Genomic DNA, 21,569 nt, shown 5'->3' on the forward strand with positions numbered 1-21,569 from the left:
ACGAGAAGTTCTCTTCACATAAATCCTCAGAGCCCTCACGACATCCAAGGACTTTTAAGTAATTGAGGAGTCAGTAGCCACTGGCACCACAATAGGTTGGTTGATATGAAATGCCGACACAACCTTTGGAAGAAACTGCTGACGAGTCCGGAGCTCCGCTCTATCTTCATGGAAGATCAAGTAAGGGCTTTTGCATGATAAAGCCCACAGCTCGGAGACATGTCTAGCAGAAGCTAAGGCCAACAAAGTGATCGCCTTCCATGTAAGAAATTTGAGCTCCACCTCCTGTAGAGGCTCAACCCAATCCGACTGGAGGAACTGCAACACCACATTAAGGTCCCAAGGCGCCGTAGGCGGTACAAAGGAAGGTTGGATATGCAGAACTTCCTTCAAAAAGGTCTGAACCTCAGGGAGGGCAGCCAATTGCTTCTGAAAGAAAATGGATAAGGCTGAAATCTGGACCTTCACAGATCCCAACCTCAGACCCATATCCACTCCTGCTTGCAGGAAGAGGAGGAGTAAGTCTTGATAGGCGAACAGCCCCTGCTGATGCAGGTCCTCCCAAAGAGGAAGAGGCCTCGGCTCTTCTTGCAGAAGATTCAGAAGATCCGCGTACCAAGCCCTCCTTGGCCAATCTGGGGCAATGAGGATCGCTTGAACCCTTGTTCTCCTTATGAGCTTTAGGATTCTTGGGATGAGTGGGAGTGGTGGAAACACATACACTGACTTGAACACCCACGGAGACACCAGGGCGTCCACTGTCACTGCCTGTGGGTCCCTCGACCTGGAACAATAACGCTGTAGCTTCTTGTTGAAACGAGAGGCCATCATGTCTATTTGGGGCAATACCTAAAGATCTGTTATTTCCTTGAAAACCTCCAGATGGAGTCCCCACTCCCCTGGATGGAGATTGTGTCTGCAGAGGAAGTCTGCTTCCCAGTTGTCTACTCCCGGAATGAAGATGGCTGACAGCGCCAATGCTTGTTTTTCTGTCCAGAGGAGTATTCTTGTCACCTCTGACATTTTCGCTCTGCTCTTCATTCCGCCCTCTCGGTTTATGTAAGCCACTGTTGTTTACGTTGTCCGACATCACTTGAATGGCCCGATTTCTCAGAAGAGGGGCCGCCTGAAGAAGACGGTTGTAGATGGCTCTTAGATCCAGGATGTTGATGGGTAGGCCGGCTTCCGGGCTTGACCACCTTCCTTGGAAGTTCACCCCCTGAGTGACTGCATCCCATCCCCGGAGGCTCACATCCATTATTAGCAGGACCCAGTCCTGAATCCCAAACCTGCGGCCTTCTAGTAGGTGAGGCAATTGGAGCCACCAGAGGAGAGAGATCCTTGCCCTTGGCGACAGACGAATTCTCTGATGCATGTGGAGGTGAGATCCTGACCACTTGTCCAGGAGATCCAGTTGGAAGGGCCGAGCATGGAACCTCCCATACTGGAGAGCCTCGTAGGAGGCCACCATATTTCCCAATAGGTGAATGCATTGATCAACCGACAATCGGGGTGGCTTCAAGACATCCCGGACCATGGATTGGATCACCAATGCCTTGTCCCGCGGAAGAAACACCCGCTGCACTTCTGTATCCAGGATCATTCACAGAAATTACAATCTCTGGGTTGGTTTCAAATGTGACTTTGGAAAATTCAGAATCCACCCGTGACTCTGGAGCAGTTGTGTTGTGAGAACAATGGACTGCAGCAGCTTCTCCTTGGATGATGCCTTTATCAGGAAATCGTCCAGATAAGGAATGATGTTCACACCCTGCTTGCGGAGTAGCATCATCATTTTCGCCCTCACCTTTGTAAACACCCTCTGTGCTGTGGTGAGGCCGAATGGCAGGGCCTAGAACTGAAAATGACAGTCTAGCAATGCGAAGCGGAGATAAGCCTGATGCGACAGCCAAATCGGAATGTGAAGGTACGCATCCTTGATATCCAGTGATCTGGACCTGATATCATCGCCCTGAGAGACTCCATCTTGAACTTGAACTTTTTTAGCAAGGGATTCAATGATTATAGGTTCAGAATGGGCCTGACCGAACCATCCGGTTTCGGTACCATGAAAGGGTTTGAATAGTAACCCTTTGTCAGCATGTGAGGTGGTACCGGCACAATGACTTGTGCCTCCACCAGCTTTTGGACAGCGCCTTGAAGCACTGTGCTGTCCTCCAACAGAGTTGGTAACCCCGACTTGAAATAATTGAGGAGGGAGACTTTGAAATTCCAGCCTGTATCCCTGAGACACAATATCTATTACCCAGGGATCCAGGCCGGACGATACTCAGACATGACAGAACTGTCTGAGTCTCGCTCCCACAGGCCTCACCTCCGGGCCGTCCAGTCCACCGTCATGCGGAGGACTTTGGGGTACCTGAAGCAGGCTTTTGTTCCTGGGAACCTGCAGCTGCAGGTTTCCTGGACTTAACCTTACCTCCCCTAAAGAAGGTATTGGATGATCTGGCCTTTCTAGGCTTGTTGGGGCGAAAGGACTGCTGTGCAGCTGAGGAGAAGGATTTCTTCAGAGCAGGTGCTGCTGAGGGAAGAAACGGAGACTTACCCGCTGTAGCGGTGAATATCCACGCGTCTAGAGCTTCCCTAAAGAGAGCCTGACCTGTATAGGGTAGCGACTCCACACTTCTTCTGGATTCCGCGTCGGCCGACCACTGGCAGAGCCACAGTCCCCGACGAGCTGAAACAGACATGGAAAAAATTCCCGCAGCCATGAAACCCAGGTCTTTCATGGATTCTACCATTAAAACCTGCAGAATCATGAATGTTGCGTAAATACAATGCAACGTCATCCCTATCCATTGTATCCCAATTCTCAATTAAGGTAGCCGACCACTTCACTACTGCCTTTGCAATCCGTGCACTAGCAATAGTGGGACGTAATATGGCTCCTGAAGCAGTGTACATTGGTTTAAGCGTGTTATCAATTTTCCTATCTGCCCGCTCCTTTAAGGCGGCAGATCCCAGTACAGGTTAAACTACCCTTTTTGAGAGTCTAGATACAGATGCGTCAACAATCGGCGGGTTTTCCCATTTTTTCCTATCCTCCTCGGGGAACAGGAAAACCACCAGAATCCTCTTAAGGATCTGAAACTTCTTTTCAGGGTTTACCCATGCTTTTTCAAATATAGCATTCAGCTCCTTTGACGCAGGGAAGGGTTAGCAAGGCTTTTTTATTTTCAGTGAGAAAATCCTCCTCAACCTGCTCGGGTATGGTATCATTTACATTTAGCACATCCCTGATAGCCTCTCTCAACAATTCCACCCCCACTTGCAAGAGATGCGGACCCCCGCAACACATCCCCATCACCATCTGTAGTGTCAGAATCGGTATCCGTGTCGTCTTATGTGACATACACAAGCGCACATTTGTGGGGGTATATAGCGGGGTGTCCTGAGGTACCAGACACAGGCCATACTGCCATAGAGCTTTGTAATACCTGGGTTGCAGATTCATTACTAGCAACCCTGTCAGAAATCTGAGAAATCCAAGTTTTGATACCAGCAAGGGAACCAGAGTGGTTTTCCTGTATCTGTGCTAAACCAGTGCTAACCTGATTACATGGAATGGGATCATCCTGGGAGTATAAATCCTCTGCAGCATATTACACAGTGTCCCAGGACATAGCTAAAGGTGACCACCAAACACTCCACACACACACAGTTGGGGGTAGACAGAGTTTCCCCCCCCAAGAATGGCAAGAGAGAGACAGAGATTTGAGCCAACCCACACACAGCGCTTTGTAATAAGGAGAAGCCCCCTGTCAGCGCTGACTGTGCTCCTTATTAGGACACACAGTCTAATTACAGCCTCCCCTCCCTTCTACAACCCCCTGGTACCGTGTACAGTAAGCTGGAGTTGCTGTGGAGGGACCTGAAGCTTCCTCACAGTGCTTGCATGCAGGAAAATGGCGCTGGAAGGCTGCTTGGTCCACTCTGAGGAGAAGCTCCGCCCCCATAATGGCGCTGTCTTCCCACTCTTCAGGTGATTATACTGGCCTGAGGAAAAGTTGCTGCCTGAGATCCCTGGACCCCGACAGGCTTGCTGACCGGTGTGGGGGGTCAGCGCTGGCCCAGGGCGCCCCTCACAGTGCTGCACTATGTGCCTCTGGTACCATCCCGGGAGCGTGGTTAATACCGCGCTCCCAACCCCATTGCCGCCATCTGCACTCCGGCCCCCTGCTTGCCAGGGGGGTCGGTGACTAACTCATCACTTTCTTCAGCTCTGTAAGGGGTCGGCGGCATGCTGCTGGGGCGAGCGGTTCCCCTGTGGCGGAGACCGATTAGACCCCTCTGGAGCTCAGTGTCCAGTCAGCGGAGTCAGTGGCTCAGACCCCGCAGGGCAGACACTGCTCCCCCCCTTAGTCCCTCGCTGCAGACAGGCTGTTGCCAACAGCCTCCTGTAAAATAAAAAACTCTAAAATAAAACTTTACCAGAAAAGCTCAGGAGAGCTCCCCTAGCTGTGACCGGCTCCTCCGGGCACATTTTCTAAACTGAGTCTGGTAGGAGGGGCATAGAGGGAGGAGCCAGCCCACACTCTCAATCTCTTAAAGTGACAATGGCTCCTGGTGGACCCATCTATACCCATGGTACTAATGTGGACCCCAGCATCCTCTAGTAAGAGAACCACCTACCACAAACTGCCTACAGCTATATTTATCTCTCTATCCTTCTACTTTTATTAGCTAGTGACATATCACCAAATCAAGGCCCCATGTACATGCCCCACTCACACACAGCTGATTCACAACAATATATATAGGTCCATGTAAACTCATAAACATCACATGTCTTCCATCACCCTCTAAATCACTAAAATGTGTCTTGTGGAATGCATGCTCTGTAACAAATTAACATCCATCCATGACCTCTTTATCTCAAACAACCTTAACATACACAGCTCACATACACAGTTCTACCAAAGGTTCCATTGTTCACATTTACATATTTTTGAAGTACATTCTATCAGGATTTTCACTCAATTTTCTCTGCGTGTTTCTGCAATCTATCCCCCAACTCGGCCACACCATCAATTTCTTGAACCTTTTTCTGTGTGGCTCCCTCACGTCTTATCCTCTGACATAACACCCCTCCCCCCCCCCGCCACTATCACCCATACTATTGATAGTTCACAATGTCTTTCTGCATCCAAACTACTCTCTCTAACCTTCTTTATCAGCCTCTCCCAGCAGACTGACTCCTCTACTCAGTTTCTAATTATACGAACACTCCTTTCCCTCTTTTAGATCACAACTTTATCACCTGCACACTTTCCTCCATTACATTGAGCTCAGTGTCACTGAAGTCTACCAAGGCTCCTCAAACGTGCGTAAATTTGAATGCTATTTTCAGCAACTTTCCACCTCTGCAAAAACGGGTGTAGTACTGCTGACCGCCGCCGGTCAGCTTACCGACGCCGGGATCCCGGCAACATACCGATGCCGGGATCCCGGCGGGGAGGGGCGATTGCAGCAAGCCCCTTGCGGGCTCGCTGCGCTCGCCACGCTGCGGGCTCGGTGGCGACCTGCGGTCGCCACGGGTTCTATTCCCACTCTATGGGTGTCATGGACACCCACGAGTGGAAATAGTCCCTGTTGGTCGGCATGCCGACCATCGGGATACTGACCCGTCGGCCTGGTGGAGGAGGTCATGTAACTGTCGGTCAGCTGACCGGCGGTCACATGAATACCACCCTGCAAAAACTGCTCTCACCAATTTCTGCTTTCACTTTTAATTAAAATAACTGTATTACACCTTAAACTCTAGAAATAGCCCTCTGTGAACGGCCGATATATATCGCGGGTCCATCGGCCAGTGTGTACGGCCGATACGTCTGTGAACTCCGTTGTTCACAGATGTATCATGTCGGCCCCGCAGCACAGCCGATGGCCAATATATCTACCGATATATATCTACTGATATATTGGCGCGTCACTGTGTGTGTACGGGCGGTTGGGTCGACCGCCTGTACACATGCTGCAGCAGCCATCGGTGATTGACAGCTGAACTAGGCAGGCATGTGTACACGCCCGCCCAGTTCATGACGTCAGTCCCCGACGGATCGGGCAGTGTGTATGCTCAACACACTGCCCGATCCGTCCATAGATATATCTTCTGATCAATTGATCTGCAGATATATCTACCAGTGTGTACCCACCTTTAGATTTGGCAGGGTTATATTCTTTCTGTGCATGGTAAATATTGGCTGCTAAATTTATACACTGCAATTATTAAGATTTCAGTTTGAACACACCACACCCAAATCTAATCTCTCTGCACGTTACATTTGCCCGACCTATGGTGCAACATTGTTTTACCCATTAGCATGCCTTTTTTGCTTTGCTAACAACTCTGAATAACCAGTGTGCAGGGTAAAGGCAGGGGGAATAGGGACCTGAGCACTGGTTCAGTAACAAAGTGTAGAAGAAAGAAAATGTGCAGTGGGTAGCTCCAAATAAGAATAAATAGATCCTAATCAAGGAAAAAGGTGCTCCACTGAGAGTAATGTTTGCGTATAGGTAGAAATGGAGGAAAGAAAAGTACTCTTGCTGGGGACACAAACCCACTATTAAGTATTAAACTTAGCTTTTAATAAATAATGTCAAATAAGAAAGGGGGTATAATTTTCCTACAAAATAGACAAACACAAACTACACACAGAGAAATGAATCTGATAATGAAGACTGGTTGCATTGGCATGCTTGTGAAACTCCCAAAACACACCCACATCAGGTCACCTCGCAGACAGCCCGAGAACACTCATCGCTTTGCCATTGCTACATAACCTCTCACGACCCAAAAATGAGAGAGAGAAAGAAGAGTTGAGGGGTGACAGATGAGAGAGAGAGTGTACATTATTATTATTATTATTATTATTATTATTATTACTACTATCCTTTATTTATATGGTGCCACAAGGGATCCGCAGCCCCCATTACACAGTACATAATCAAATGAGCAAACAAGAAAACAGCACTTACAGTTCAAGACAATATAGGACAGATATGGAAAACCAGGGGTTAGGTTACATCAAAGGGAGTATGGAGCATAATGTTAGTAAGAAAAGGAAAGTCACATGAGAAAAGAAGGCCCTGCTCTTGCAGGCTTACAATCTAAAAGGTGAAGGGCTGACAGACCGGAGTGACACAGAAGGGGTAGACAGTGAGCATAGACTAGAGGGTTAGGAAGATAGTTGGCTGGGTTTGTGAAGAAGTGGGCCTTGAGAGCCCGTTTGAAGTTTTGTAGAGAGGTGGAGAGTCTGATGGGGAGAGGTAGAGAATTCCAGAGATAGGGAGCAGCACGTGCAAAATCTTGTAGGTAGGAGTGGGAGGAGGTAATCAGTTGGCAGGAGAGACGGCGTGCATTAGCAGAGCAAAGAGGACGTGTGAGAATGTAAAGAGATATAAGGTCAGAGATGTAAGAGAGAGAAGTGTGGGTGAGGGCTTTGTAGGTGAGTGTGAGAAGCTTGAAATGGATTCTGAATGGGAAGGGGAGCCAGTGGGTGTCCTGCAAGAGAGGGGCAGTGGATGTAGTACGTTTGGTGAGAAAGATGAGATGGGCAGCAGCATTAAGGATAAACTGGTATGGAGAGAGGCATTTTTCAGGGAGGCCAGATAGGAGGAGATTACAGTAGTCTAAGTTGGAGATGACCAGTGAGTGGATGAGGGTCTTAGTAGCGTCCAGGGTGAGAAAGGATCTGATCCTTGAGATGTTTTTGAGATGGAAATGACAGGTTCGTGATAGGTACTGAATGTGTGGTTTGAAGGAGAGGGAGGAGTCGAGGATTACTCCAAGACAGCACACTTTGGGGGCAGGAAGAGAATGTAGTGCCATCAATGGATAATGAAATTGCGGGAGGAGGGATTATGTGGGAGGGAGGGAAGATGATCAAATCAGTCTTAAGGGGGGTACTGACGGGAGAGATGTGTGCTGAGTGATCTTAACACAGACCGCTTAGCACACATCTCTCCCCCCGCTCAGCACAGCACGATGTGGAGGGCATACACACGACAGATCCGTGCTAAAAATCTAAGCAATCTAGTCAGATTGCTTAGATTTTAAACACGGATCTCTCCGTGTGTACCCCCCTTTAGACATGTTAAGTTTAAGAAAGCGCTGGAACATCCAGGAAGAGATAGCAGAGAGAAATTTGAGACAGTATCTGAATTATAAAGAGGCATATACATTAATAAAAATATAAAATTAAAGGTCAGTATAGTATATGAAATATGCAGTACAGTATATACTAGAAAGGTTCAGTAGATATTTTAGACATACTGTATACTCTACAGCTAACCTTTATTTTGGATGCAGACAAAATGCGGGCGGTCGGGATCCTGGCATTCAGGAGACTGACGCTGTAATACTGACAACTGGCATTTTGCCAATGGCCAGCATACCGACACACGCCCCTAATTCCCACCCGGTTGGTGGGTCCATGCCACCAACTGAGTAGGAATAGAACATGCACCGGGCCCACAGCGTAGCGAGCACAGCGAGCCCGCAAGAGGACTCGCTGCCGAGATCTGTATACTGACAGCCGGCATCCCGTCTGCCGGAATATCACTCCAGACCCCTTTATTCATAGTTAAATAGTATTATTATTATTAGAATCTGACATATTGTCATATGGTGTGTTCCACAACAGTAAAACTTGTATATCATCCACTGCAATTGACGAATTTACAGAGGGGGGTCAGCTCGGAAGATATATTAGGTGCATATCTCAAGTGTGTACCCAGCCATACAGTTACAGTTAATCACTGCAGTAGCCCACTCAGTATCCGTTGGAGAAAGGAGGAGGGTGGGAAAGCTCACTCTGCTTGAACTAGGACCCAGATTTTTTTTTTTTTCATTGCTACTAAATACGAGGGGTGGACTCTAAGGATGGACTCTGTTCTTTGGGGTGGGGGACAGTGAACTTAGATGAAAATGTATAGGGGACTGCCAGGTCCTTTTAAGAAAATGCATTGCTGATTTTTTTTCTTGTTTCAGTAAACCAGTATGTTTTGGTGCAAGGTACTTGAAAGTACTTTTGATATAAACTGAACACATTTTCACTGGCTGATTTATTTTCCATTGGGAACTCCCTAAAACTGCATGTTATCTTATTTTAGCAGAATGAGGTAATAAAGATAAGATAAGAGAGGGATTCCTTAAATACTGATAATCCATAGGTCAAGTCAGTTTGGCCTACTTAAGTAACAGTTGCTATAAAAATAGTTTTGTCTTAAGAAGACACTTTCAGACTTTGCTCCAGTTTCTACCATTGGATGGAGGAAGAAACTGTTTGCGTAAAATCAGTATTAGCTATAATCCACATGAAAGTGATACTGTGCCCTTTGTTACTTACAGTACTAGCTAGCTGTGTATTATATAAGAAGCATTTGATCTCTAGGAGTACAGTGTAATCTGTTTGTTACTAAAATTACTTCTGTATTATGTAACCTTTTAATCATTATTTAATTGATTAAATTAATTATGAAATGTGGTAATTAGAATACAATTAGATTGTATTACATGCTAGCTATGCATATGAATATATCTATTCAGTTAGGTTTCTAGTGTATATTTTAATCTCGCTGTATCACATCATTATTTAAAATGCAATACATTATAAAACCAGGAAAACTCTTGACTGCCTGTTAGCACCAACATCACTCCCAAAATCGCACCCTAGAATGATGTGCAAACGGCATCCTGGAGCACATGCACCTATACCAAAAGTGCAAGGAGGGGAACAAACATGCTGATCTCTGTGCAGGGGTACTAACGATCAGCCCCCCTCTCTACGGCACTCACTGCAACAAGGTTAGGCGCTAGCACTTGGGGGTGGTACAAATGTTGGTGCCAGCTTTAGGCACTAAGGAGGGTTATGCAGCCCTATAAAAAGATTTTTCCGGCTGGGAGAGAGGGTAATAATAATAATAATAATAATAATAATAAAGAATACTTAAATAGTGACACATGGAGAGGGATGGGGACTTAACTTGGGCCCATTGACACTGGGGGAGAGGGTGGAGGGTCTGCCAGGGGATCTATTACCACCAGGGGGGTGTGGGTTGATAATGCAGAGGATCATAAGCCACTAGGGGGGAACATTTCTGATGCGGGGTGGGAAGTAGAATTACAATAAGAGCCTATGGACACGGCATGTTGTGCAAAACACCCCTTTAGTATATAAGTATATATATATATATATATATATATATATATATATTTTAATAAAAAAAAATATTATTATTATCCTTTATTTATATGGCGCCACAAGGGTTCCGCAGCGCCAATTACAGAGTACATAAACAAATAATCAAGTAGGAAAACAGCAACTTACAGTTGACAATATAGGACAAGTACAGGGTAAATAAACATAGCTACATCAGCAGATGACACTGGAATAAGTATCAGGTGGCAGAAGACTGCTGGATTTGGTGCAGCTGAATATTATTAAAGTAAGAAAAGGATAAGCACATGAGGGAAGAGAGCCCTGCTCGTGAGAGCTTACATTCTAAAGGGGAGGGTAGACAGACGGGTGAGACAGATGGAGTACATAGAGAGTGTGGAACAGAGGTTTAGGATGAGATTTGGCTGGGTTTGGTGAAGAAGTGGGTCTTGAGAGCCCGTTTGAAGTTTTGTAGAGAGGTGGATAGTCTGAGGGGGAGAGGTAGGGAATTCCAGAGAAGTGGTGCAGCACGTGAAAAATCTTGGAGGTAGGAGTTGGGAGGAAGTAATCCGTAGGCAGGAGAGTCGTTGTGCATTAGCAGAGCGAAGAGGACGGGTGGGAGTGTAAAGGGAGATAAGATCAGAGATGTAGATGGGAGAGGAGTGGGTGAGGGCTTTGTAAGCGAGTGTGAGATGCTTGAAATGGATTCTGAAAGGGAAGGGAAGCCAGTGAATGTCTAGTAAGAGAGGATAGGTGGACGTAGTGCGTTTGTTGAGGAAGATGAGCCGGGCAGCAGCATTGAGTATAGATTGGAGTGGAGAGAGGTATTTGTCAGGAATGCCAGTTAGGAGGAGATTACAGTAGTCCAGTCTAGAGATGAGCGGATTCGGTTTTACTCGGTTCTCAAAACCGAATCTTATTGGCTATCCAAAACACGTGACATCCGTGAGCCAATTAGATGCCGTTTTGAGAACCGAGTAAAACCGAGTAAAACCGAACCCGCTCATCTCCAGTCTGGAGATGACCAGTGAGTGGATAAGAGTCTTAGTAGCATCCTGGGTCAGAAAGGGCCTGATCCTGGAAATATTTTTTAGATGAAAACGGCAGGTTTGTGAGAGGTGCTGAATGTGTGGTTTGATGGAGAGGCAGGAGTCCAGGATTACTCCAAGACAGCGCACTTGGGGGCTAGATTTTTTAAAATACTTTTTAAACTTTATTAAATAAAAAGAAATCAACAATTTCTGCGGTTTTGGCAAAAACAATTGTCAGTTAAGTGGTTAAAAGTCCATCCAGACTACGTATTTCACGGTTAGGAGATCATTACTGAAAAACCCAATTTCATTTAAGGGGGGTACACACTTAATTTCTAAACAATCTGACTAGATTGCTTAGAAATTAGAAACACATCGCTCCGTGTGTAGGGGTGCCGGTAACAGCAATGCATGGCCCCGTACGTCGCTATCGTCGGCTCTAGATTGGGCCTGCATGCATGCTCAATCTGGTAAAATCACTAATTTCACCGCTGGGTGAAATGCGCGGTCACCCACCCCACCCCCACCCCTCGCTCACCACACATCGCGCTGTGTGCTGAGCGGGGGAGAGATGTGTGCTGAGCGTTCTGTGATAGATCGCTCAGCACACATCTCTGGGAGAAATCTCCCATATGTACCCCCCTTTAGAGCTGTGTCTGCTCTTTGACCCAAATAAGGTTTGAACACTATGCAATTAGAAGATTAAACTAAGAAACATACACAATGGGGTAAATTTCCCATTATCCATTGTTTCAGAGATGCTGCCATGCTCAGTCAGTGCCAGCTTGAATCACTAATCTAAAGTACCTTCTGCTCCAAATCCTTGCAACTCAGTACTCTTACTCCCCTCTCATCCGGGTACTCCGGTTTTCTTCCACTGTCCAAATATATATACTGGCATTATACTATATATAGTCAAAGAAAGCACTCCGTAGTCTTCAAATGAAAAGATTAGCGCGATAATGCGATCCGTGTTCAAATTTAATGTTATCGCACCTATCTCCCGAAAATCTGCTTATCACAGCCTGCGCGCTCCCATTTATCACACTTATACTATTCCCAAATGGCGATAACTGGATTCACGCAAGAATTCTAGCCGGCAACAGCAGACATACAGTAAGTATAGGAGAAAATGGGGAAATCCGCCTGTACCTCCAAAAAAGCCAAACTAATATAGGAAAACATTATAGAAGTCTATCAGTGGCCATAAAAAAATCTATTTGGCGTAATTAGATCATGTCAAGTGGTTGTTATATGCATTTTTTTTTTAAATGTGGAGAAATGTTAGAAAGCTATTTTTTCTGCAAAATAAGTGCTCTCATTAAAATTGTGGTCCATAAAAATGGGTAGAAGTATATTTTTGGGTTATTTTAGGGGACTTTAAAAAGAAGTGGAAATGGACCAATTACACCCACGTGCAAGTCTAAAAACACTTGTTCCACTCAAACCCCCCCAATGTTCCTGTCCCATACCTTGTAACCCAATTTCCATCACATTGCATTTTTTGATCCCAAAAATGACATATCATTACTGACCAATGTAAAAATATATTAGAAATGTCTAAGTGCTAAATTAGTCATTCAGGGGGGTGACCCAGGGGTTCTGAACTAATTCCTAACATTTTGACCTTACAATGGGGATTTTGCACGACTTATACCCTGCTCAGAGATGGTGAAGAGAAATTTGCAATAAACCTTATGGAGACTTATCGCCGATAAATTTTTGCTGCGAATAGGATAACGAATTATTGCAAATGTGTTAATGCGGCTAATTGGATACCCCCTTTAATGTATCATATTGCCATCAAAACAACATTGTTGTATAAACACTCCTAATTATTGTCGCTATAGGGTAGTTTAATACAAAAGCATTTCATAAATAGCTCTTGCATTAGTGACATCTACAATTTACAGAAAGACAATCTCTAAGGAGGTAAACTTGCAAAAAGAAAAAAACAAATGTTGTGTTTTTAACTGAATTATAAATCAGCTTTACATCTATAAAGGCCCACTGGGTATTTGCTATAGAATTCCTATTAAGCAAAATAACCTGTAATGCTGCTGCTAGTGACCCAAATAATAAACTACAACAAAGGAAAGTATAGTACTGAGCTTTGTATATCATGCTAAGCAAATACAGAGCTTGTTTTTTTCTAAGAATTTTACAAAAACTGAACAACATAGCATATCCCACAAATTCCTGCTTTGTGCCCCAGCTTACTGTAAGCTTAATATCATAATTTCACAAAAAGTAACTGCATTAAGGGCCTAATTCAGACCTGATCGCAGCAGCAAAACCATGTGCACTGCAGGGAGGGGGGAGGGGCAGATATAACATGTGCAGAGAGAGTTAGATTTGGGCGGGGTGTGTTCAAACTGAAAACTAAATTGCAGTGCAAAAATAAAGCAGCCAGTATTTACCATGCACAGAAACAAAATAACCCACCCAAATCTAACTCTCTCTGCACATGTTATATCTGCCCCCCCCCCCCTGCAGTGCACATGGTTTGGCCCATTAGAGAACAATTTTGCTGCTGCGATCAGGTCTGAATTAGGCCCTAAAGGGGGGTACACACGGAGAGATCCGTTCTTTAAATCTAAGGAATCTGACTGGATTGCTTAGATTTTGATCCCGGATCTCTTGTGTGTATGCCCCACAGCGATAGCGATGCGCGGGGCTACCGCCGGCGCTAGATTGGCCTGCATGCAGGCACAATCTAGCACATCGCTCGTTGCGCTGTGCTGGGGGAGAGATGTGTGTTGAGCGGTCACTGATAGATTGCTCAGAACACATCTCTGGATGTGTGTACTGGCCTTAAGACACTCTGAACCAGAGGCGTAACTTTGGGAGGCAACGGAGTCATCTGCCGCCGGGCTCCTGCTCTGAAGGGGGCACCTCTCCTCCCATTCTGTGACACCATTGAATTAAGTTAATTGATAGCTGCCGCTATCTCTTCAGTGGCCGACTTCCTCACTGGTCTCTGCATCTTACAAATCACACCCTCTTTATTATACTGTAGATACACATTTTACAAGTGTCACACCCTGGATTAGAAATCATAACCTATTACACTGGAAGTAGACACCTTACTAATGAAGCTACAGTATTTGCTCCTGTATAGGAAATATAAGAATTCTAACTATATGAAGATACTTCTCTGACAATTACACGTAACTTCATATAGTTAGAATTCTCATGCTTCCTGTATAGGAGCAAATAACTCCATCAGTAAAGTGTCTGCTGCAGTGTAACAGGTCGTGGTTTCTAATCCTGGGTATAACTGCTAAGAAATGTGTGATTTAAAAAAAAGACAATGAAATGTATACACAGTATATACATTTTTAATACACGGCAAATACACAGTATATAATTTTTTATTTTTTTCTACATTAATATACATTTTTAATACACAGCAAATACAGAGTATATACTTTTTTTTCAGAACACTCCATACACACACACACACACACACACACACACACACACACACACACACACACACACACACACACACACACACACATATATATATATATATATATATGAGAGAGAGAGAGAATTGATAATTTATATACACTGCTCAAAAAAATAAAGGGAACACTAAAATAACACATCCTAGATCTGAATGAATGAAATATTCTTATTAAATACTTTGTTATTTACATAGTTGAATGTGCTGACAACAAAATCACACAAAAATTATCAATGGAAATCAAATTTATTAACCCATGGAGGTCTGGATTTGGAGTCACACTCAAAATTAAATTGGAAAAACACACTACAGGCTGATCCAACTTTGATGTAATGTCCTTAAAACAAGTCAAAATGAGGCTCAGTAGTGTGTGTGGCCTCCACTTGCCTGTATGACCTCCCTACAATGCCTGGGCATGCTCCTGATGAGGTGGCGAATGGTCTCCTGAGGGATCTCCTCCCATACCTGGACTAAAGCATCCGCCAACTCCTGGACAGTCTGTGGTGCAACGTGGCGTTGGTGGATGGAGAGAGACATGATGTCCCTGATGTGCTCAATTGGATTCAGGTCTGGGGAATGGGCGGGCCAGTCCATAGCATCAATGCCTTCGTCTTGCAGGAACTGCTGACACACTCCAGCCACATGAGGTCTAGCATTGTCTTGCATTAGGAGGAACCCAGGGCCAACCGCACCAGCATATGGTCTCGCAAGGGGTCTGAGGATCTCATCTCGGTACCTAATGGCAGTCAGGCTACCTCTGGCGAGCACATGGAGGGCTGTGCGGCCCCCCAAAGAAATGCCACCCCACACCATTACTGACCCACTGCCAAACCGGTCATGCTGGAGGATGTTGCAGGCAGCAGAACATTCTCCTTGGCATCTCCAGACTCTGTCACGTCTGTCACATGTGCTCAGTGAGAACCTGCTTTCATCTGTGAAGAGCACAGGGCGCCAGTGGCAAATTTGCCAGTCTTGGTGTTCTCTGGCAAATGCCAAACGTCCTGCACGGTGATGGGCTGTAAGCACAACCCCCACCTGTGGACGTCGGGCCCTCATACCACCCTCATGGAGTCTGTTTCTGATCGTTTGAGTAGACACATGCACATTTGTGGCTTGCTGGAGGTCATTTTGCAGGGCTCTGGCAGTGCTCCTTCTGTTCCTTCTTGCACAAAGGCAGAGGTAGCGGTCCTGCTGCTGGGTTGTTGCCCTCCTACGGCCTCCTCCATGTCTCCTGATGTACTGGCCTGTCTCCTGGTAGCGCCTCCATGCTCTGGACACTACGCTGACAGACACAGCAAACCTTCTTGTCACAGCTCGCATTGATGTGCCATCCTGGATGAGCTGCACTACCTGAGCCACTTGTGTGGGTTGTAGACTCTGTCTCATGCTACCACTAGAGTGAAAGCACCGCCAGCTTTCAAAAGTGACCAAAACATCAGCCAGAAAGCATAGGAGCTGAGAAGTGGTCTGTGGTCACCACCTGCAGAACAACTCCTTTATTGGGGGTGTCTTGCTAATTGCCTATAATTCCCACCTGTTGTCTATTCCATTTGCACAACAGCATGTGAAATTGATTGTCAATCAGTGTTGCTTCCTAAGTGGACAGTTTGATTTCACAGAAGTGTGATTGACTTGGAGTTACATTGTGTTGTTTAAGTGTTCTCTTTATTTTTTTGAGCAGTGTATATATATATATATATATATATATATATATAAAGAAGGTGAAAACAGCGCCTACTAGTGCAGTATATTAGGATCCTTCAAATGAAAACCTCCACCAGTTCAATAACACCCCTCGAAAAACGCAAGTACCATCATGAGTGGAGTTAACCACTTCATTAAATCGCACGCTCTCCAAATGGGAATTCCCGAACTGGATAGATTTCTCCCTTCAGCTCCAGAACCTCATGGTACTTCTAATGCTCAATGATCACCAATGAAAAGAAAGAAGGTAGCCTAAATAGTGTAATAAAGTTTTAACACCAGTTTAATTGTTAAAAAACAAAGCAAATACCCGTACATCAAAACAGGCCGACTGAACACCGATCACCTGGATTACGGCTGCCACCCTGTCAGAGGGAGTGTGGATTGGAGACAGAGAAATTGGACATTACCACTGTCTCTGGACTAAGACTCTCTTTATTTTCACTCATTTGGTGTAGCGCTAAGTACCACCTTTTCACCGATATATAATATATATATGCACACATACATTCATGTATTTATCTAAATATAGGTGGGGCACCAATATTTATCTTGCCTCCGTGCGACTGGGACAAACTTATGCCACTGCTCTGAACATGTTAAACAGTACCTGTTCTGGAATTATAAACATCCTGCCACTCATCGCTAACATCGTGGGGTTCAGTTTCACTCTATACTTGTACAAATGCGGCTATAATTGCAAACAACAGCTCTCTAGATAAGTACTGTCATTTGCGATAAGAGGACTTCCCGGTACATGGCTTGCCGCAGGAGACACTGGGAGGGATCCAATCTGACCTCTCTCAAGGAACATTGTGGATAGAAGACCATAGGCTTCTATTAGGCAAACGTGTCCAATCTCTGGACAGTTTAGCTTTCCGGTGCCTGGTGCATATTGAAAATGCAGTAAAACTCGGATAACAGTAGTTGGACCACAATGCTGTATCTGTGTGTCTAAAATATCTGTGCCGCCTTTCTAGTTCTCTCCTATGGGAGCAGCCCGGTAGGGAGATGCAATTAATATCCTGGGCCTAACCCTCATGATGAGCAGGGAACTGTGGGGGCAGAGCACCAGGACCAGGCTCAGCAGGGACATCCCCATTGCTCCTGAGTGTGCGCCCCACATTCTAATACCCACCTGTACTATGATCTTATCAAAATAATGTTATCCCAATTTTCCTTCTGCCACTGGTTACCTGCAATTTTTTTTTCCCCCGTTGTAGTTTTTTTTTTTTTTTTCCGCCCCACCGTGTGCTTTTCCTGTAATGTTTACCTCCACTGATTGCACTCCCTGCCATTGCGCCCTACATACAGGGTACATCATACTACTACACAAGTGTCAGTTTTCCCATATATGCACTTGGCCCTTGTATGGCTCACCTCCCACAGTGTAACCTTCAAAGTGCGCCCAACATGGCTGCCCCATAAGGTACACTTGTGGATGGGATGAAAAATACATGGACCTGGTGGTTTTGTTGGAACCCTACACTGAACTTTAGGACTCGGAAATCACCCCCATTTTGTGTCATCTCTTCTAGGGGTAGACTATTCCACTCTGGGTAATCCTACGCTGTGCACCCAAGATGGCTGCCGCACCTGGTACCTTGTGAGGGTGGAATGCACAACCCATGGAAGTTATTACCCAAAATGTCTACACTAATCATGCATTATACTTTCTGTGTGCTTAAGGTTTTCTTTTATGTCTGTGTTGCTTATCTATTGCTGTATTACTTAGATCCTCTGTGTTATGTGCATTGTTTCTGATGTCTGTAAAGCACCTTAAGTCCTGTTGGAGAAAGAGCGTTATATAAATAAAATTATTATTATTAATTATTATTAATCCCTGATGGGAGGTGGGGCAGGCACTCATCCCCATTAGACCTCTCTTTCTCATGGTGTATGCCACAAATTGCAGTTTTATGGAGAGGGGGTGGGACCAAATATATGCAATTCTCATTGCATCACACTGGCCCTGCCCCCTCCTCTTGGACCAATGATTTACAGCATTATAATCTCTGAAACGTCCATTTCACTAGGATGTGGAACGACCACCCACTTTTTAGGGGGACATACCTGACATTTTAGTCTTCCAGACATTTTGAGAGAGTAGTCGAGTATGGTCTCACAGCTGAGACCCCACTCCCTCCCCTCATGGCATCTTAACATATTTACAGATGGCTCACTCATCACAACATATCCGGCTACCTGACAGATATGTTTACAAGTAATGTGTCAAAGGAGAAGGTCCCAGACAATCTGATATTAAAGTATTATACAGTATGTATTGATATACCAGTGTTGTCATTCAGGGCTGATATATCGGACTATAACAGGAAAAAGCAAGGAAAAGAGTGAGAGAGAGATACTTGGTGGGGGGATTGGCAGACAAAGCAAGAAAGGGAGAGATACACAGTAGATGGGGGGGGGGACAGGGATAAAGAGAGGAAGAAAAAGAATGGTGAGGGAATGTTGAGAGCTGGATAAGCGATATCACAGGAGGAGAGAGATCGGGGAAAAGGGGGCAGACATAGAAGGGGAGGGGGTACAGACAAATGAAAAATAAAACACCCCAACAGCTAGCGACCTAGCAAATGATGGGTCCATAATACTAGTTCTACTATAAATAGCAGGGGTCAAGACAGTTTTATTTTGCAAGGCTGGAGATCACTCTGTCATGCTGATTGAGTTAGAATAACAGACTGGAAGGAGGTTTGGGCTTTAAGCCATTGCTCTTCCTCTGTTAACCATGGTTACCTGCAAGGATACACATACAGTCATCACTGCTTTGCACAAAAAGGGCTTCACAGGCAAGGATATTGCTGCTAGTAAGACTGAACATAAATCAACCATTAATTGGATCATCAAGAACTTCAAGGAGAGAGGTTCAATAGTTGTGAAGAAGGCTTCATGGCACCCAAGATCGTTCAGCAAGTGCCAGGGCTGTCTCCTAAAGTTGATTCAGCTGTGGGATTGGGGTTCCACCAGTGCAGTGCTTACTCAGGAATGGCAGCAGTCAGGTGTGAATGCATCTGCACGCACAGTGAGGTGAAGAATTTTGGAGAATGGCCTGGTGTCAAGAAGGGCAGCAAAGAAGCCACATCTCTCCAGGAAAACATCAGGGACAGACTGATATTCTGCAAAAGGTACAGGGATTGGACTGTTGAGGACTAGGATAAAGTAATTTTCTCTGAATCCCCTTTCAGATTTTTTGGGGCATCTGGAGAAATGCTTGTTCGGAGAAGGAAAGGTGAGCGCTACCATCAGTCCTGTGTCATGCCAACAGTAAAGCATCCTTAGACTATTCTAGTGTGGGGTTGCTTCTCAGCCAAGCGAGTGGGCTCTAGAGATGAGCGGGTTCGGTTTCTCTGAATCCGAACCCGCACGAACTTCATGTTTTTTTCACGGGTCCGAGCAGACTCGGATCCTCCCGCCTTGCTCGGTTAACCCGAGCGCGCCCGAACGTCATCATGACGCTGTCGGATTCTCGCGAGACTCGGATTCTATATAAGGAGCCGCGCGTCGCCGCCATTTTCACACGTGCATTGAGATTGATAGGGAGAGGACGTGGTTGGCGTCCTCTCCATTTAGATTAGGGTTGAGAGAGAGAGAGAGAGATTGACCTGAGGCTGTGATACTGTAGAAGCAGGGGCGGAACTGTGGGAGGCAGTGGAGTCGGCTGCCGCCGGGCTCCTGGCCACAAGGGGGCGCATCTCCTCCACTGTCTCCCGCAGCCTGAGGACTGCGCTGCTATTGCAGATGGAGGAGCTGTGTCAATGACACGGAAGCTGCCTCCTGTAGAGAGAGATGGCACTGGCTGCAGCTAGGGGGAGCTCCAGAGCACAGCTCCTCCCGGGCCCTTAGTAAGCCAGCCGAGGGAAGCTCAGAACTCTCTGCTCCTCCATGCTCTGGATGATAGCCAAAGGTAGGCACTGTGTGGGGGGTGGGGGAGAGGTGTATTTGGGGGGAAGTACTGTGTTTTGTGTGTGCTTGTTTTTAAGTGAGGTGTGTGTGTTTTTAAGGAAAGTTGTACATTCAAGTAAAAGAGGCATGTGTGTGTGTGATGTGTGTGAGAGTGGCATGTGTGTGAGAGGCATGTATGTGTATGTAAGTGGGAGGCATGTGTATGTAAGTGAGAGGCATGTGTGTGTGTGTGTGTGTGTGTGTGTGTGTGTGTGTGTGTGTGTGAGAGGCATGTGTATGTAAGTGGGAGGCATCTGTATGTAAGTGAGAGGCATGTGTGTGTGTGTGAGAGGCATGTGTATGTAAGGGGCCCTACACACTCGGCGATGCGCCGCCGAGGTGCCCGACGGCCGACGAGCGACCCAGCGGCGGGGGGGCAGTGACGGGGGGAGTGAAGTTTCTTCACTCCCCCCGTCACCCGGCTCCGTAGACTTGCAGGCAAATATGGACGATCTCGTCCATATTGGCCGGCATGCACAGCCGACATGGCCCCAGCGATGAACGAGCGCGGGGTCGCGCATCGTTCATCGCTGGGGACTCCACACTGCACGATATGAACGATATCTCGTTCATTAATGAACAAGATCGTTCATATCGTGCATTGAAATCGCTATGTGTGTAGGGCCTATAAGTGAGAGGCATGTGTATGTAAGTGAGGGCATATGTATGTGAGAGGCATGTGTATGTGAGAGGTGTGTGTAAGTGAGAGGCACGTGTGTGAGAGGTGTGTGTAAGTGAGAGGTGTATGTAAGTGAGAGGCGTGTGTGTTTAAGTGAGACGTGTGTTTAAGTGAATGAGGCGTTTGTCTTTTTTTTAATATATATCTAGTGTTTACGCTAGGTGTCTGCCCCTTTTTTAGACAGCTGAATCCCGCCCTGCCCGTTTTTGTGCGCCCTGCCGCCCCGCCGTTTGCTGCCTGCCGGACCCCGCCACGTCGCCGGATCCAGCCGTGCGCCGCCGGACCCGGTACGTACATGAGAGTCCCCCTGGGCTAAATTAACCTTGTAAGTATTTTGCAGCTGTAAACATTAATCTCAGTGCTTTCTACCTGGTGCAGTGTGCCTCAGTGCTCTCTACCTGGTGCAGTGTGCCTCAGTGCTCTACCTGGTGCAGTGTGCCTCAGTGCTCCCTACCTGGTGCAGTGTGCCATTAGTGCTCCCTACCTGGTGCAGTGTGCCTGAGTGCTCCCTACCTGGTGCAGTGTGCCTGAGTGCTCCCTAC

The 21,569-nt window shown here is 46.1% G+C and overlaps 1 protein-coding gene across 3 annotated transcripts in view; it reads left to right on the plus strand.

Moving 5' to 3' along the window:
- Positions 1-21,569, plus strand: part of NEURL1B (neuralized E3 ubiquitin protein ligase 1B) — a 751,932-nt gene that overhangs the window by 439,385 nt on the left and 290,978 nt on the right. The window lies entirely within an intron of this gene.

Source organism: Pseudophryne corroboree, chromosome 6, assembly GCF_028390025.1.
Source record: "Pseudophryne corroboree isolate aPseCor3 chromosome 6, aPseCor3.hap2, whole genome shotgun sequence".
In the NCBI taxonomy this organism is placed as follows: domain Eukaryota; kingdom Metazoa; phylum Chordata; class Amphibia; order Anura; family Myobatrachidae; genus Pseudophryne; species Pseudophryne corroboree.